We start from the raw sequence: 15,385 nt of genomic DNA, 5'->3' as shown, positions 1-15,385 counted from the left end.
ACTGTTTCCTTGTTAGATCCAGGCTTGAATACAGCTGAATAACACAATATGACATCGAAATTATGCCGTTATTAGAATGTTATGGCTGTATTGAGTGTATTGTCGTTAACAGTTTAACGGGTCAGCTGACAAGCCCATATAACCGATACCTTTTTTAGTAATATCATCGAGTAGAAAATATACCATGTAATTTATATTATAATTAATACATAGAGCTCTTTCGAAATTGAACATATTATGCGCAAATAATCGTTTGTTAGGCAATTAAAAAATAGCTTTTATAAAATTAGTTTTTGTTGTGCCGAAAATTACATGATAATGGATGACGAAAACTATGATTAATTGTTTAACAACAAAAATACTAACATGTACCTACCTATAACAAACATTGTACATAATATTATAATAATATAATATGTTATTTTAGTCGGTGACTATGGTGTATAAAACGCGTAACTAAAATATGACCAGCCACATTTACACATAAACGCCAGTCGCCAAACCCTTCTTTGTATTATAATTGTATATTACACATCAGTATTATAACTACGGGGAGTTATTATCAAATATATTAATATTAATAATCTTTCGGTGCGTTTTGTTCCCCCTTGTCTTGTACTGTTCGGTTTTCAGATGCGAATTAAATCGGCCGCGGTGTCACGATGAAACGGCAATAATTTCTGGCAACGGTGTTCGGACAATATTAAAAATTCATTGCAACTCTCCTTCTCTCTCTCTCTCTCTCTCTCTCTCTCCCCTTTCCACTTGTCAACCATTGCGCTGCTAATCGAACGACAAACGTGTACTGCACCCGCCGTTTGGTATTCGGCTTTATGACTGTGTTTCATCAATGGGTGAAGTTTCTGTTATCGTCGCCGACCCTCGACGGTGGTGTAATAATGCCAACAGGATAATCCGATTATGAGTCGTTTGCCTTCGTCAGTTAATTGAAACGATCCACAACGAATGCCACGCTGGCTATTGACAACTTGACCTACTACTATTGGCTACATGACAAAATTCTGTAAGGTAAAGCTAATCGCAATCAGTGACGGACAGACTGTTTAGTTCGAAGGATTGTTCAGCCCCTATATGGACCTATAGTATAAAAAAAATGTTCTCGAGAAAAAATTATCGAACCACTCAATGGCTTTGTTTAATTAGTTATTCTTTTAGAAAAGAAAAAAATATTTATGTCAGTCGTTAGCTGAAGATGACACATTGTTTCCGAAATGCGTATAGGTACGCATAGAAAGCATTATTTTTATAATTAAGGGTTAAATATATATAATAACCATAAGTTGCTTATTTTTTTTCTAAATCATTCTAATATATATATATATATATATATATATATATATATATATATATATATATATATATATTAATAAAACTACTATAAATGTAGGTATATTATTATTGTATATCACCAATGTATAATATAAATGAGTATTTCCATGAGTAAACGAATTGCAGATAATCAACATTAAATTAGTTTATAATAATAACGAAATTATAAGTATTTTGTTTTTTGTTTAATAACAAGCTGTCCGGACCCGGCGTTGCCCGAGATTTAGTCTGCCAGGGCTGAGTAAAATAATTCCCATTCCCCCATCCCCACCTTTATCCCAATCTCCACCCCATCCCTCATCTCTAATCTCTAATCTCCTACCTCTTATCAGCATGACAGGGTTTTTGCGACACTTTTTTCAGTTATTATGTCCTCCTCTTATTCAAGGGTCCCGTTCCAACAGTTAAAAGCTTGCCCAGAATCGTGGTACATAGAATCGGCCTGTTCCTTTAATCATCACCTACCATTTGCTCGAGTACCGTGGCTACCATGGTTACAAACCAAGTGTTTATTTTGGGTTACCATGGTTACAAACATTTACTTTATTTACATATCGTATTTAAGGTACAAAGTTGGTGTTTGAGGACATCCTTAGGAGTGGAATTTTCGAAAAGTACTATGCCAGTTATCTTCGCGGAAGTGTACTCAACAACTTCCCAAAGTTTCATGGCGATCGGATGAACGGTATACTAATGCATAAAGGACAGATAGACAGATATTCATTTTTATATATATAGATGATTATCGTAAATAAAACCACAATTTAAAAAAAAATCGAAAATGATAGCATTCTTTACTCTATGATATTGTAATTATACTACTATATAGTAGAAATTGTACATTATATTAAATTCGCGTTTATAATTCTATTACAGCGAAAGATATTATAAAAATAATATCTTATATAATAATAATTATACATGAAACACGTGTCCTCATATTGTATGGTCATAATTACTATTTATGTAATAATAGTCTAACGTTAGAGTCATTACTTCATGCCTATTATTCTGTACAACCGCTATGTGCTTTAAATTACATTAAAAACACAGAGTTCCACACAAACGCATCAATGTAGTATTGTGATCACAAGCTTTTGTCGCTTAAACCCTTCATTTAGAGGATTTTATTTGTCGACTTTTTTTTTTTTATACGCCAAACACCATAATTTCAACACGTTTAACAATACACAAAGGGTACAATATTGTTTGTGAGTTCGAGTTCACTGCCCACTCGAAACGGATGACACGGTAAATAAAATTTAACCGACGATACTAGACAACGCCACTATATACCATAATGCAACAAAAAAAGAAAAATGTAAAAAAAAAGCTCCACGAACACCAAACTTTTACCCGCAACAAACCGAAAGCGTCTATATAAACATAAACATACATTACGGAGTGTGTAATCAAAAGGGCCGCAACAATAATGGATATTGTAATTTTTATTTCTTCGAATTCGCTTTATAACGCGGTATAGACCCTTTTAACTCGTTCTAAATAAGTTACCGTCGTCGTTCATTAACAATAGAAAATATGTAAATACGAAAACATAACATAAACTGTTATTGACTTTCGCTTGAAATGCAAGTAGGTATTTTCATAAAATTTCGAGCGTGTCAATACACACAAAAAGGTCCCGTTGCCGGTCAAATGAAGTGATTTTCGTTTTGGTCGAGGGAAAAAATGAACTTGCCGCCGTCACCCTCGGCCAGGAATTTACTTTCGTGGATTTTTTTTTCGTTGCTCCTGCACAGAGATTTGGACGTTAAAGAAGGGCGGTTTTTTTTTATTATTATTATTATTTACTTTGCGTACTATGCGTTCGAGCCGGCCAACCGTCAAGTTCATTTATACAGTGTACCTGCACGCGAAGGAATGATGACCGACTTATGTCCACGCCGTATACCTAACTGGGGGATGGATAGAGAGAATTAGAGTACGGGAGTGAGCAAGCGGAGGGGACAAGGTAGGGAGGACAGAGACCTAGGGAACGCGGTCGAGCCGCGGCGGTTGCGGCCATACCGTATTCCGGAATGCCAATAGCGCGCATAGCATAGCCGACCCGTGCCGACCGTTTCTATAAGGGTCATTAATTTTGTTTGAGAACCCGGTAAGTGGAGGATTAACGAATTAGCGGGCGCTATTATGTGCGCCGGGACGGAAAAGGGCGCGTCCGTCTCGTAATTTATGGGTGCCCAGGAAAAGTCAATTATCCGGCTTGCCGAACACCGCGCGCACATTCTTGGGGCAACCCCCTCCCCCGCGCCCACCCCCTCTGACTATCCTTTTCTGGTCTTTTGTCCTGGAAGCGACGACAGCGATGCGACCGTTTTAATAACGTCCACAGACTACATAATATACACACACGCGTGTAGCACGACCGATCATATCAGGCGAAAATACATTAATATAAGACTATTCCAAACGCTGTGTTATGGACACACCGGAGTGATGTCATTGAAATGTTCCAACCAGATTTGGTTAGGACCATTGACAGTACCTATGCTCGTACCAGATATATTTTTTAATTCATACTTACTAAGAATCTACGTGACGAGTATGATATTTATTAAACAACGAGCATTTACATTTCGACCTCTATATACTTTGGGGCTTGGAGCATTGGTATAAACTAAACAATTGTAAACAACTTCGGTAGTAGAAGGCAAAAAGGCAAATATTGGAAATCCATGCAAACTATAGAAAGTTTTCCACTTTAAAAAAAAATAATCTATAAATTTGATTAATCAACCGTCATCGTTATTCTCATTAAAACCCGGCCAAAGTGACTAGTTAAAAATAATTTTTAATTATAATTTAATAACTGTTGACTATGGCTATAATATGCCACGAATAATACAGTGCAGGCTACATGTGATTTTTATTTTTTCAGTGATACATTAAAATATGAATATTGATGCATTACGTTTGGTAATAAAACGATTTTAGCTTCGACGGAGAACTGCGAAGGTATCAATTTTAAAATGGTGCGTTTTTGTTTTACTATGCGCTTGAATAACAAATAACATAATATGAAAAGTGGACGTCGAACCGGGAAGTTAAATGCACCGCAGTGATAATAAATGAATGAATATATTAAAAGAAGAATAAAAATCGATGGTTTATCGCCGCTGCCGGCGACGTAAGACCTACAGCTGACAACAACTTGGCGGACCGGGACGAGACGACGGGGGTAGCCGCAGAGAAGACATTATATTATACATAAAAAGAATAAATAAGAGAGGAAAAAATAAGGGAAGTTTATGGCATTAAACGTAAACATGACAAACGGGTAGTTTAGATGCTCGGCGGTCCGTGGTTTGGCTTCCATAATCGAATTATCTGCTGTCGGGGCGCATGTCCCGCCGCCATCACCGCGCCCGAAACTTTGTTAAGTCGATATGTGCTCGAGCCCGACAAATTATTGATATTTATCGTTGCCGTTACACCCACAACGAGACGTGTATTACAATATAATAATAACACAAGCCGAGAGAAACAAACGCGGATTTATTACCCGTGTATAGGTTTTGATTCCTTTCACTGTTTCGCCATCTCGCTAACGACCCCCCGTCTGCGTTTTCCCTTTGACCCCGCATCGTCTATCGGTAAGTTTAAATTAAATCGCAGTACGCAGTTAAGCCCCAGTTATTTCGTGTGCAACATAACAATAATAATATTGTTAATATTCGAAATAACGATGCGTCGGTTCGATTAATATAGTGCGCTATCTGTGAGACGATAAAAAGGGCAAATCGTCAAAAAATATAGTATTAAATTATTACTGTTGTACCTAACTGATCCTCAATACATTATTTGTATGGCCGTTCGGTACAAAAACTGTACCTAATAATAATATTTTGTTATTTTTTGTACCTTCTTGTTTTTGATCCCTGATGCGGTCTAATACGTATAGTCATCATAACTTTTACATTTATTAAAATAGTAGTTACTTTCTATAGTATTAAGTTAATATCATAAAAGATTGACAAGCAGTCAGAGTATTCAGAGTGGAAGAAGAAGACTGAAAAGAAAGGCGGTTGAATGCGATTAAGAACGATAATATGAGGACTGCTAGTGTATGCGAAGATGATGTGGAAAATAGTGTTGAGTGGAGGTTTTGGATAAGGGTGACCGACCGCAAATGTCGTATGCCGTCAAAATGTGTTAGACATTAATACACCTTTGTTTATTGTGTACACAGTGTGATTCATTAAGGACAAGACATTCATTTTCTCGGTATATAATTATCACTTTATAGTATTTCTTTTTAAAAATATGTTTGTTTTTGTTATTTTACAACAGTATACAATTACCTAATACTTACCGTTTTTAATATTTTCCAGAGCGCTATCAACTTAGAATTTAAATGATATCGTCTATATTTAATTAATTTTTCAAAATAAAAATAATTTTTTGAAAATTTCACTGGTCGATATTCAGTTTTGAATAATTATTTGTGAAGTTATTTAAGTTTAAATTTATGACAGGAGGTGAAGTGCGGTCAAGTCACGCGTGCAGATAAAAATAACTATATACTTTACCCATCCTCCCGTTCATACTTTCAACTTTAATAGCTTTAAGAATAATTATCCCAAACTGGTTATCAACCAGTCAACATTTTCAGCAAATTATTCTTATTTTTTAAAGTTAATTAAATACATACATTCGTATTAAGGTTTCAAAAGTTGATAATATTGTAAAATAACATAAACTTAAATGTTTCCAAAAAATAAAAAGACTATAACAATTAAAATAGCAAATATTTTAATAGAAAATGAGTGTCATATCCTTAATGAATCGCCCTGAATAATACCAGAAAGACATTTGATAAAGTTATGAATAGTTTTGTAAACTAAAATAACACAGAGACAAAACTTTCTGAAAAGTAAAAAACTTTAGAACTCATTTCTGCACATTAAAATTATATTGTAAAAGCATTTTACAATTATAGTGTATTTATACACTCACCTAAATGTCTAAAAAAAAAAAAACATTTTCATCACACAAAAGTCAATGACTTTATCTCAACCAAAGATTATGAGCTTAGATAACATGATCTCAGCAAACGGAAAAAAATATTAACTATAAGTTCAAACTTCAAACCTAAGTATGGAATTCGTCATCGCGTAGCCACGGAACTGCTGCGTTATTTGAACGAATAACTCTAAATTTTTGTACCTACAAAACATTTTTTAAACTAATTGGCCCACCCCTGTGCTGTGTGTATTGTACACATACATGTGTGTGTGTTCATAATTTATATTATTCTACAGTGAATCGCAACACCGGCCGACATGACACGACAGTCCGGAACACGTGTTATTGTTGGTACTTCACGCATATTATTATAACAGAATCGCCACTTCCTCGGGTGTTTGGCGCTGTTGCTGTGCTGGGGCGAATGTGTTAACCCTTTTTCCGGCGAGGGCAATAATTTTGTTCTGCCAGCTGCTTTATAATGTGCGCGAACCCGCGATACGAGGGCGGTGGCAATTTGTTATACACGTATGTGTGTGTGTCTTATAAAATGGGTATGTACTCGTGTATTAGGATGGACGACAACGGGAAAACGAAAATACATATTTTAACGCAATACGCGTGTGCGTATAAATAATCCAAAGCATTCTACGGAGGAGCTTGTGTTTAAGTGCGTTGATTCCGCATTATTAAACCCGGAGAGAACACATTCTTTGTTTTTCTTTGGTCGAAAATAGCATTCCCGGTTGAATATTGATAGACAGAATATTGTACTGTGTTCAACATATAGCATGTAACACAAGGAGCTTCTCGTGACCATGGACATTTTTCTTTAATAACCATAGTTCATAAATCTGGTCTGTTTAGGTTTTTTAAATGTTTTAAGCTAAATAGCTAAATAGCTCCGCGTTTTGTCTGTAACTATTAATTCACTATCATCATCGTTTGTGACCCTGTTGATCTGTAGTTTACAAACCCTTACCAGATACCTTCACTAATTCCAAAACACGTTTCTTTAAGAAAAACATTTTTTTTAAATTTATTGGTTTGAGATGGTTAATTATTATGTACCAAGTTAAAAGCATAAATGAAAATCTTTAATATTAATATCCTACATAAAAGTACGATTGGCAAATTTTAAATAAGATAGTAAATAACAACCAACTCTATGTATATTTTATTATATAAATGAAATTCAAACTTAAATAATATAATATTTAGACCAATTCTGCTTAAAATACATGTTGGTTGTAAATTGTTGTGGGACATCATACTGGTAGTAATGTATACATATTTTTTGTATGATATTGCTTGTTTGTGTGTTATTTGTTTTTACAATAGATAATATTCTCACGTTGTCGGACACGTTAATACATCATTTAACTAAAATGATTGCACCTATTACGATGGCGATGGGGTCGAGTCTCAGGAGTTAAATTTAGTAGTGAGTTGGTAAAAAAAAACAATATTATGTTAAGTACAGTGTTTTCCCCTCTAAGCACCGGATATGTAATATCGGGTGCACACATATAAATTGACTGGTTGTTGTCGCCATTATCGTTCCAATGGACCAGTGCGCCCCTTTCAATAAGTCAATTTTTAACGATCACGCCAGAGAGGGTTGAATAATCGTTAATTGTATTAACTTTCCCTATGCGCCGTTTCATTTGTTACGAACGATTTGTCTCAGTTGAATTAATTTTATAACAAAATCGCTCGGACATTAGAAACACACAAACCCGTGGGTGTATTTTCATGAAGACCATTCACATAATTAAATTACTATAACCTCGTTACACGATTCAAAGTGGTGTTTTTCGTACACATGATGTATTATATTATAACACAATATGATATAATATAATTATTATTACATTCATTAATCACTGTGCTCCGTGATATTTGCGCCAAAGTTAAAATCAAACATTTAACAATCATATATTATACTATATAGGCCTATAGCATTATAATATATTAGGTGCTAAATAAGTAAACCAATATGGTGGGTATCGTGCAGATACTTACAAATAGAAAACCATTATTTGCCTGTATGAAATAAATTACATTTATTATTATCATCACTATGACTACAAATTTGTATAAAAAACAAATTATACCTATAATTAAAATTTAAAAAACTTTAATACCATATTACATCCCATAAAAAAAATACATCTGTCTCCCACGCAGCAATTTAGAAATATTAATTTTTTCTTAAGTTTGACAATATTATTAAAATAACGTGTATTTAAAGTTTTAAAAATAACTCGTACATCGTTATATTTTTTAAATACATAAGGCAAACAAATATTATTTAAAGTTTATTTTATCACAATATTTGCTTTTCTGCTAAAATGTAATCTCAAATAATTTAAATAATATTGACAATTTTTATTAAAATACCTATATATTATGAATTAGATTAAGTTGTGTGGGTTGAGCTCCTGCCAAAAGATTAATTTAAAATTAACTTTTTGAGACAACATTTGATACCAATGGTGTTAATCAGAGAAACATTATCTTTCTTTATGGTTTAGTTTATGACATCAATCCAATTAGTTTTTTTTCCCTTCTTTTAAAAAATCCAAATCACCTCAATAATTCCTTATTTTTCCTGTTATTGGCTTAACTCCCAAACTACCTACATAAATATACTCATTTTTAATGGTATCTTATAAATGGCTATACTTATTCTCCTATCGATGTCTACTATATTATTTTTCACAAGTTAATCAAAATAATACTGAAATAGACAACGTTCATAACCACATACACGACTGACTGCTAAATCACAAGTAATTAAATACATATTATGCTATATTAAACCTACATGGAGTGAAAGGGTTTTCAGGTATGTGTACAGTTACTAATTAGAAGTATTTTTTTATTTGTTTGAAAGAAATGGGTTAGAAATCCAAGCTAAATTGTATTATAATAAAGCGGTGACTTTAACGACGATTGTACGATTTCTTCAAATGCATAACAAACAGTAATTGGAAATTCTGTTTCCCTCCGGTGTCTGGGATTATTACTAATTATTATTTTCACGGAATATGATGACGTTGTGTTAACTGTTACGGTATCCTTACAGCACAATACATTAGACAGTCATTATAATATTATGTTTGACACTCCCTCTTGGCGTGCAACGGTGGTGGTGGTGTTCGGATACAGTTTCCACAGTTTAGAACAAAACAAAAACGTGTATAAAATATAATAATAATAATATGTATCTCCGTCGCAGTCTTCGCCCTTTTCGACTTTCAAAAAAGCAACGTAATAACACATATTATAACAATCGATATGGCCGTCATTAGCGGTATACGACAACGGGCACACCACACCGACAAACAGCCGCAAATTGTATTAATGAAAAGAGCACACGCCGGTTTGTGTATTATTATATTATAATAATATTATATTTACACACGCGTGCCATCCCGGTTATCGTTTACAATGCCCAAGGCGACCATAACGAGCAACCCCGCGGTGAATATTCGCGAGAGAGCGCCTCCGTTTTTACTAGTGCCGGGTTGAACACTGATAATTCGATGTAACAAACCCCGGCAGGATGGTTATTATTATTATTATTTTACTACAATTATGGTAGACCCCCGCCGAGGACGTTGGGAACCGTCGTGAGAAAAACCGAAATCTTGCTCAAACGCTTTACCTTCCCCTAAACCAAACACGGAACTAACGACCGGAAAAAAACCTATACCAGATGCGCGCAATCGTGACATTATATTATATAATGTTATTACATTACACGACCTATCGGTGTGCATATACAAATCGAACAAATCGACCGAAGTACAACGATAATGGCTTTACAAATACTTTTAATGTGCTGTATGTATATAATGCGAAATAATAATCGTGTAACGATACTTAACGAGGCCAACCTAACTCGATAGTTTCAATTTTGTAAAACTATATAGAGAGGAGAACGCGTTGTGTTTTTTCCCGCATACGAAATAAACCGATTGCAATGTAGTATAAAAAATATATTTTTTACAAACATTATAGAATTCCGTATTCTGTACGCGACCTATGTATAATTATTGATTTGGAACAGAAAAAAAGTCACTGGATAAAAATGTTCAACAGAGAAAATTCAGGACTAGTGCCAAGAATCTCGCGTGGCATAAATGTTTAAAAAAACGTTTTTGGGAGAATTTTATACAGATTTAATTTTACGTCTTACTCTACCTCTAATTATCATTTTTTATAAAAGCTTTTACTATGCCAATAATTTGATTACCTAATTTCAATGTTTTTGTTATACGGCCACATTTAATTGTTTAGCCAGGATCGTGGAAACTATTATATAAGTACCCTAGGACAACCGCTGTTCGCAGTTCCTTTTTAACCATGTTTACTATCCCCTTATTTGCTATATTATTATAAAATTAGCGCCTCTTTAATTTACATCACCTTTTGGCGTTTGGCCCTCCCTCCCCCTTACCCTGGTTCCTGCTCTTAATGTGTGACAGTTTTAGTTAAACTCAAATATATTTAAAGGGTACATAAAATAATATTTAATACTTAAGCAAATTTTATAAGTATAAGGTAAATAGTTGAAAATTATAGTTTTATTAAAGTTCAAATAAATTCTATGTAGTTTTGACAAATCTATCAAATCATTCTAGAATGAATACTAGAGAAACTAGGGAATATAAACAAGTTAAACTATGTTATAATATTATGATTATACTAATATTATTATTAAAAAATAAACAGCAAATAAATAATAATAATAAATAGTAAATTAATATTAAAATACAAAATATTCCAAGTAGATTATTTTTTTGTCGCCTAACCCAAGATCTTTTTTACCAGGATTTCATTTTCATTGATTTTTTTTTTCTGATATCAATTATTATTAGTATCTTAAGTGTATTAATTAACCGGAATCACGGGGATTCGGATTTTGTTAAGGCGATATTGTGCGCCGAACGGTCGTCCATCTATCGGATAAATATTGTTATGGAAACAGCCGCCCCTCAAGTACCGCCCTCGCGGCGAACTTCCAAGCAGTAATAATATTTCGCTACATTACTCCCGTCTCTTGCGCCGCGTAGTTACCCGACCGTTGGCCATTCGATTATCGTACTTAGACGGTTTATTCGGCGGCGACACAAGTCGACGGCGGGGTATATATAAAAAAAAATGTATAATAAAATAAAATTACATTAGCGCTTGAAAAAAAAAACAATGGCGAGTGAACAAAAAAAAATCAAGAGCGGCGAGAAACAGAAGAGAACTAAAGGGTCGTAAACAGCCGAGCACAAGAGAGTTGAGACGTTGTTCGGGTTTATGGCTTGGAAGTATCCGACGACGACGTTGAGATCATTAATAACAATTATAAAATGATTAATTGTTCGCCATTCGGGTAACGTGGGGAGGGGGGCAGACCTAGTGGTGGCGCGGGCATATCTCAAAACGCTTAATTTCGCGATCCCTCTCTCATCATTCCTTCCTCCAGAATACCACTACTAAACGACGACGGTGCATAATGGTTTGGATCCCGCGGGCGCCGAGTCCTGTAAGTCAAAACGGGCACCTATTTTAAATAATAATTGGATTACTCTCGTCCGACGTTTCCCAAAAATACCCTGCCTTCTACGCGTTACAAAAAAAAAAAAAAAACAAACAACAAAATATGAAGCGCGGGAGAGGAAAAAGGGAAGAGCTTTTAAGAGCTCTTTATTTTTACGATCATAATGAAATAATTATACATAACCGTATAATGTACAATCGTACATCAAACGGAGCTATAAAGAATACATTCCGATTCGTACAATAGTTATTGTTTTCATATTATGTTTTCTTGTCCGTTTTAAAAACTTTAAATAACATAAAACGGCGTTACACTCGTACGCAATTTCTCCATTACTTCTATAAACCCTAAGTGGAATTATAAGTTAGTGTCTATGCATATTATTTGCTAACCAGAAGTGTAAGTTCAATAAAACTGCAATAATGTATACGCCATATCATATTATCAATGAAGTACATAACACAAATTTTTAAAATTTGTTAAATTTTATTGTTTTGTTTAAATTAATTGTTAACCTAATATAATATATATTATTGAATTATATGTAATCTTAGTTTTATCTTCTACCAAGATTCTATTCATGTGTTTGGCTATATTATGTTTCTTATTTTGACATTTTTTTTTTATCTATAATTTAATAAATTGTACCTTTTCTATTTTTTAACCTTCTTTTAAAAACGTTTTTCAGATCCATCAAATTACAAAAAAATTTTAAAAAAAATATTTTATTAATTTTTTTTATTTAAAAAATATTTACAATCTAGTAATTTAAAACAATAAGTAAGTTTGAAGACATAATATATACCTATATGACAATTATTCTTAACTTATTCATCTAATTATTGTTATAATGCAAACTTTATTTACTATCAAGAACCAATTATAGTATAATATTTGCACTACATTTATTAAAAATAATAAATAGTTTTCGTACACTAAATATTTCAAACAAACAAAAAAAACAAAATTTCGTTAAAATATCCAGCCTGTAAGGGGATATCAATATTTTGGATAAATATATACATAATATCTTTATAAAATACAAATTTATTGGCTCCCTATACGCTGCCATTTTATCATTTTTATCATTGAAAATTTTAATGGATTGGAGTAGACTTGAATATTTAAGGCATGATCTAGGAGTTGAGTAGACTAAGTTATTAATGTTCACTGACTAACCACGCTTCCGTTATTTTAAAAACTAGCAAATCAAAAAGAATACAGTAAAAACTGATTGTTGACCAGTTATTGTTTGTAAAAAACCATTTTGCATATCTCAAAAAGTAAATCAAATGTATAGATTGCTGTTTAACTTTTAAAAGTTACCCTTTAAAATTATATTTTAAACTTAAATACTAAAAACAGAATTAAAATACATTTTTAAATAGTTAAATGTAATAAAGATTTGAAACATTTCGGCTAAAAAAACGATTCCATTGTAAAGATTAGTGATCTATGAAACATTAAGAGCCCATTACATTTTCCCATACGTTTTAGAAATTTATTATTGTGATCTAATTGCTACATATTGTGCACTTTTACCAGCTGGTAATATAGCAAAATTCGACTTATATAAGTAATATATATTACATGATGCGCAGCAATGTGGTAAAAACGATCGAAACCATAAAATAATTTATAAAAAGGCAACTTTTGTACTATTACCTCAAGAATCGGATAATATATATCTGCTTTTTGGGGCGGCACTCGGAAAAGAAAAAATCATTAAGTTAAAAGATATGTCGGCTTCTTTTTGAAAAGACCATCGTTGTTGCTTTGTTGTGTCGGTACCAGCAAAGAGGATGTAAGTTCTGTGTGCCATTGAGCGCTCGACGCATTTCCCATTGCCAACAACGTCGCCGTCTTGACAACAGTAGGCCGGGTTTTGTGGGGGTATACAATTCGATTTATTTACCAAATGCATTAATCCTTGTTAACGCGAGAATCACCGATGTCTTGCACGAATGTAAACACAGCCCGTTAAGTCGAATTACGCACCGATTCGCATGTTATTCGATTATCGCGCCCACAATCTGGTCTATAAACTGTAACAGCCACCAAACGATTGTATAAAAGGGGTCTATAGCAACACAATAGCGTGGCCCATTCGTGCATTCGGCGCTTCGTTGTATTAATAGGAGTTTTGAATTAAATGTATGATAGTAGAGCATTATTGATATTAGATTAGTCTTATTTTTGTTTTAATATTGTTAATTGTAATGAAAAATAATAATATGTTATTGACTCCGCATGTTGACAATTGCCTGAAAACACTAAACATTCATTTAGTGATCCATTTAACGTCAAGCACTCATTTTATTTGAAAATAATTATAATTTTGTAGTTTTATTTGTAGTTATTGGCTTTCCACTTACTGTCTTACATTATACGTTAAATGTTGAGTTTTAGATTTTCTTTAATCTGTATAAACTAGGAGGGAACTGGACAAACCCAGTGAGCCAATTCAAAGACAACAAATAACGCTAATTTTATGATGAAACTGGCCCAGAAGCTACAAACATAATATTATCGTATTTGAGTTCGTTACCTTCTTTGTAATTTTAACCAGCCACATTAGTAATTATTAATGCACCTGCGCTCTTTTAGTTCCCAACAATACAAGATCTCTAAATAAAGGGTTATGCGGGTGGGTTGTAATCGTATATAATAAATCCTATTTAACAATATGCATACGAGTATTTCGTTTTCTTCACAGAGAGATTTTTTTATCATGGGCCACTCAATATCTCATAGGCCATATGTTTCAATAAGAAATTAAAATGTTTTTTTCATATTGTATTTATACAATGTAATCTCAATTTTTCACAATTTTTTTTATTTTTAACCCCCTTATACCTTAATTATTTTGATAGTAACTTTTGAAACAAATGGTAACGTATACATATTTTATTAATTTTTTAAATTGAGAATAATGTACTAAAAATGTTGATTGATCGATAACCAGCTTCAGATAAATATTTTTGAAGTTATTGAAGTTTCAAGTATAGGGCAGGAGTAGTGTAGTATTATTTTTATCTGCGCGCATTTTCCAACCGCACTTCCCCTCCCATCCAAACTTTTCATCTCTTATAACTTTAAAAATAGTTGTCCGAAACTAGTTATCAACCAGTCAACATTTTTAGTACATTGTGCTAAATTTATAAAGTTAATGAAATATATGCGTTACTATTTAAGTTGCTTAAAAAATACTAAGTAAGGAGGTGGGTAAAAATAAAAACAAATGTGAAAAACTGAGATAACATTGTATAAAAACAAAAAAACAAAAATTAAATTTCTTATTAAATCCTATGAGATATTGAGTGGCCCATGATAAAATAATCACTCTGTTTGTCATATGTTGTAATCGTTTTGAATAAAAATAATTATTTAAAATAATAGAAAACAGCTGTATAATAAAACAAAAAATATTAGTATTTTTAACCACTGCAGTTTACCTTGTAACGACAACAATAACAATAATTTAAG

General features: G+C 33.0%; 1 protein-coding gene across 2 annotated transcripts in view; it reads right to left on the bottom strand.

Annotated features, from left to right (window-relative positions):
- Positions 1–15,385, bottom strand: part of LOC126835524 (visual system homeobox 1-like) — a 65,668-nt gene that overhangs the window by 5,243 nt on the left and 45,040 nt on the right. The window lies entirely within an intron of this gene.

This window comes from Adelges cooleyi, unplaced genomic scaffold (genome assembly GCF_023614345.1).
Source record: "Adelges cooleyi isolate 19-005CV unplaced genomic scaffold, UGA_ACOO_1.1 ACOO_flye_CR_arks_rails_tigmint_CR_PRNA_23, whole genome shotgun sequence".
Lineage (NCBI taxonomy): Eukaryota > Metazoa > Arthropoda > Insecta > Hemiptera > Adelgidae > Adelges > Adelges cooleyi.
This window is presented reverse-complemented; position numbering and strand designations above follow the sequence as displayed.